Source organism: Schistocerca cancellata, unplaced genomic scaffold (genome assembly GCF_023864275.1).
Source record: "Schistocerca cancellata isolate TAMUIC-IGC-003103 unplaced genomic scaffold, iqSchCanc2.1 HiC_scaffold_850, whole genome shotgun sequence".
NCBI classification, from domain to species: domain Eukaryota; kingdom Metazoa; phylum Arthropoda; class Insecta; order Orthoptera; family Acrididae; genus Schistocerca; species Schistocerca cancellata.
Window position 1 is genome coordinate 65,001 of NW_026046861.1, and position 5,000 is coordinate 70,000.

At 52.7% G+C, this 5,000-nt stretch overlaps 1 non-coding gene across 1 annotated transcript in view; it reads left to right on the forward strand.

Moving 5' to 3' along the window:
* The first annotated feature begins 3,356 nt into the window (after positions 1 to 3,356).
* The window catches only part of LOC126147264 (small subunit ribosomal RNA), a 1,909-nt gene continuing 265 nt past the window's right edge, over positions 3,357 to 5,000 (forward strand). Inside the window, exon 1 of the ribosomal RNA XR_007530124.1 lies at positions 3,357 to 5,000. This exon is cut by the window's right edge and continues 265 nt beyond it. This is a non-coding gene — a ribosomal RNA (small subunit ribosomal RNA).

A 5,000-nucleotide genomic window follows, 5' to 3' on the forward strand; every position in this document is an offset into this window, starting at 1 on the left:
GCCAACGCTGTCGTAGAGCCGATACTCCATCTTTGGTACAAGGCAATCATTCCGCTGTAAATCAGTACGTCACTCGTAGTTCAGTCACCTCACAGCACTGCTCAGTAAACTATGCAGGCCCACATAGATAGATTATGATAGATTATATACGCAAATGCCCCTATACATGCTGAACGTCCGTACACACAAAATGAACCACACGTCAGCCACACACTCTATCACACACTACTCTCTGCCTGTAACAGACACAGATACAACTACTAAGCACCAGCATGGACCAACGTCCGGTGCATCCTATCCGCCACAGTACACCAACTACGCTATGATAACCAGACCGGGAGGTCCAATCATAAAACAGAATACCCCACTCGTCCGACAACCACAATTGCTCAGAGAAGCCACCAACACCCACACATGTCCTACACAGGGGTGCACCCATCACCACCACACTGCCTCGTCTTACAGCACAAACACACTGGCAGGAATGAAACACACAGGTCTGCCGCAACCACAGACACGGCTCGCCCCCTCTCACTGGCGAAAAGCGCATCCCGACGTGACATAACTCCTTTGACACACTGACGCTGCCTCGGGCATCCACGTCCTACGGTCGATATCAACGAACCTCCCCCCCCCCCCTCCCCCCCACAACACGCCATCCCATACCACATTGTGTACCGTACCCAAACCTAACGTGTACTGTACTACAACGCAATGTGTACCATAACACAACCCAGTTTGTACCTTAACCTAACCTATGTCACCTTAACCTAACCTATGTCACCTTAACCTAACCTATGTCACCTTAACCTAACCTATGTCACCTTAACCTAACCTATGTCCCCTTAACCTAACCTATGTCACCTTAACCTAACCTATGTCACCTTAACCTAACCTATGTCACCTTAACCTAACCTATGTCACCTTAACCTAACCTATGTCACCTTAACCTAACCTATGTCACCTTAACCTAACCTATGTCACCTTAACCTAACCTATGTCACCTTAACCTAACCTATGTCACCTTAACCTAACCTATGTCACCTTAACCTAACCCATCTTGCACCTTAACCTAACCCATCTTGCACCTTAACCTAACCCATCTTGCACCTTAACCTAACCCATCTTGCACCTTAACCTAACCCATCTTGCACCTTAACCTAACCTATGTTGCACCTTAACCTAACCTGTGTTGCACCTTAACCTACCTCAATTTGCACCGCAATGTAACGCAATTTGCACCGCAATGTAACGCAATTTGCACCGCAATGTAACGCAATTTGCACCGCAATGTAACGCAATTTGCACCGCAATGTAACGCAATTTGCACCGCAATGTAACGCAATTTGCACCGCAATGTAACGCAATTTGCACCGCAATGTAACGCAATTTGCACCGCAATGTAACTCAATTTGCACCGCAATGTAACTCAATTTGCACCGCAATGTAACTCAATTTGCACCGCAATGTAACTCAATTTGCACCGCAATGTAACTCAATTTGCACCGCAATGTAACTCAATTTGCACCGCAATGTAACTCAATTTGCACCGCAATGTAATGCAATTTGCACCGCAATGTAATGCAATTTGTACCGCAATCTACCCCCACATTGTGCCTTAACCTAACCCACGTTGTGCCTTAACCTAACCCACATTGTGCCTTAACCTAACCCACATTGTGCCTTAACCTAACCCACGTTGTGCCTTAACCTAACCCACGTTGTGCCTTAACCTAACCCACGTTGTGCCTTAACCTAACCCAAGTTGTGCCTTAACCTAACCCAAGTTGTGCCTTAACCTAACCCAAGTTGTGCCTTAACCTAACCCAAGTTGTGCCTTAACCTAACCCAAGTTGTGCCTTAACCTAACCCAAGTTGTGCCTTAACCTAACCCAAGTTGTGCCTTAACCTAACCCAAGTTGTGCCTTAACCTAACCCAAGTTGTGCCTTACCCTGCTCTGTAATTGGCATATGACACGTTACATTAATGTATTGTCCAACCGCAACCCGCTCAGAATGTTGTGTACACAGCTACGTGTCATCTCCCCATAACAGCTGCATTGCAGTGTGGTACGCCATAGAGACGTGTGGGAGTAATGGACGCAGTGGATGGCGATCAGCATGAGCCGTCTGTTCATGTAGTGGCGCGTGTATGCAGACGTAGTAGTCTCTTCTCACACAATGTGATAGCACGGTGCCCCGCGTTCCACATCTGCGACATGCTACAGAGGCCGGTTGACAGTTGGTCGCGCAATGGACATCGCATACGTACGGGGGCACCTTCCACGTGCCCTCTAGTCGGGCACATTTTGTTGCGTGGATGTGAGCGGATGTAGTGTGTCTTGACACCTGACAGGCAGGCATGCAATAATAGTTGACTTTGCAAACGGGGATGGACGTGTACGTTTACTGGTGACGTTACGCAAATGAACAACTGGTAACCCGTTGTGGTGCGGTTGTCCTTGCTGGAGGTACATCTGTGAGGGCAACGATCGGTACAGCTACGAAGCGGTCCCCACCATACCAACGAACGTGAATGTGAATCTGGGTGTGAAGCGATACGCGGCTGTGGGTGGGTGGGACTGTCCCCGGCCGGTGAGGGGGGGCCGCCCGGCGTGCTGGCCGCGCGGTGCGTGGGCGCACGCGCTACAGCCGGCTGGTGGGGGCGCCCAGTGGCAGGCGCGCCGGCCGACGGACGCGGCAGGCGGCGCAGCTGCGCGCCGGGGCACCCTGCGCGCGGCGCCGTGCAGCCAAAGTGGGTCCTCGCCGGCCCGGTGCGAAGCGCGGTGGACATCTGCAGTGTGCTGGTCCGATTGAGGACTGTGTGCGTTGAGGATGCGCCGCCGCCCGGCACTCGGCGCCGCGACGCCGTCTGCTGCTCGGTCGCCCCAGCGGTTCTCGCTGGTGGTTTGTATCGCAGTTGTGCAGACGTGTTGGCACGTGCGCTGTGCTGGGAGAGTTCGCTTCGGCACCCACGTGGGGCCTTTGCCCTTCTGTGGCGCTGGCGTTGGAGCTGCCGGTCACCGTAGGTGGCGCGTGTTGTCTCCCGCCGGCAATGCCACGACAGCACGCTCCCGGGCCTCTGTCGGCAGCGGCAAGCTCAGTTGGGAGCACGGGTGGTCGCACCTAAAGCGTCTACTCGCCTAACTCCGGGCGATTGCGCCTCTCTCGAACCCGACCAAGTACTTAGGACGGCGCTGCGCGCCGCCGGGACCTGAGAGGGTTTCGAGGTGTATTGTGCAGGGGAGCTCAGCCTCCTCCTGTTTGCAGAATAATTGAGCGGACGCTTGCGTGTTCGCGCGGGCCCCTGGGACACACTCCCGGGCGGCCGGCTGCTCAGCTCTAGTTGACGCAGCTCCCTGGTTGATCCTGCCAGTAGTCATATGCTTGTCTCAAAGATTAAGCCATGCATGTCTCAGTACAAGCCGCATTAAGGTGAAACCGCGAATGGCTCATTAAATCAGTTATGGTTCCTTAGATCGTACCCACGTTACTTGGATAACTGTGGTAATTCTAGAGCTAATACATGCAAACAGAGTCCCGACCAGAGATGGAAGGGACGCTTTTATTAGATCAAAACCAATCGGTCGGCTCGTCCGGTCCGTTTGCCTTGGTGACTCTGAATAACTTTGGGCTGATCGCACGGTCCTCGTACCGGCGACGCATCTTTCAAATGTCTGCCTTATCAACTGTCGATGGTAGGTTCTGCGCCTACCATGGTTGTAACGGGTAACGGGGAATCAGGGTTCGATTCCGGAGAGGGAGCCTGAGAAACGGCTACCACATCCAAGGAAGGCAGCAGGCGCGCAAATTACCCACTCCCGGCACGGGGAGGTAGTGACGAAAAATAACGATACGGGACTCATCCGAGGCCCCGTAATCGGAATGAGTACACTTTAAATCCTTTAACGAGTATCTATTGGAGGGCAAGTCTGGTGCCAGCAGCCGCGGTAATTCCAGCTCCAATAGCGTATATTAAAGTTGTTGCGGTTAAAAAGCTCGTAGTTGGATTTGTGTCCCACGCTGTTGGTTCACCGCCCGTCGGTGTTTAACTGGCATGTATCGTGGGACGTCCTGCCGGTGGGGCGAGCCGAAGGCGTGCGACCGCCTCGTGCGTGTTCGTGCGTCCCGAGGCGGACCCCGTTGAAATCCTACCAAGGTGCTCTTTATTGAGTGTCTGGGTGGGCCGGCACGTTTACTTTGAACAAATTAGAGTGCTTAAAGCAGGCAAGCCCGCCTGAATACTGTGTGCATGGAATAATGGAATAGGACCTCGGTTCTATTTTGTTGGTTTTCGGAACCCGAGGTAATGATTAATAGGGACAGGCGGGGGCATTCGTATTGCGACGTTAGAGGTGAAATTCTTGGATCGTCGCAAGACGAACAGAAGCGAAAGCATTTGCCAAGTATGTTTTCATTAATCAAGAACGAAAGTTAGAGGTTCGAAGGCGATCAGATACCGCCCTAGTTCTAACCATAAACGATGCCAGCCAGCGATCCGCCGCAGTTCCTCCGATGACTCGGCGGGCAGCCTCCGGGAAACCAAAGCTTTTGGGTTCCGGGGGAAGTATGGTTGCAAAGCTGAAACTTAAAGGAATTGACGGAAGGGCACCACCAGGAGTGGAGCCTGCGGCTTAATTTGACTCAACACGGGAAACCTCACCAGGCCCGGACACCGGAAGGATTGACAGATTGATAGCTCTTTCTTGATTCGGTGGGTGGTGGTGCATGGCCGTTCTTAGTTGGTGGAGCGATTTGTCTGGTTAATTCCGATAACGAACGAGACTCTAGCCTGCTAACTAGTCGCGTGACATCCTTCGTGCTGTCAGCGATTACTTTTCTTCTTAGAGGGACAGGCGGCTTCTAGCCGCACGAGATTGAGCAATAACAGGTCTGTGATGCCCTTAGATGTTCTGGGCCGCACGCGCGCTACACTGAAGGAATCAGCGTGTCTTCCTAGGCCGAAAGGTCGGGGTAACCCGCTGAACCTCCTTCGTGCT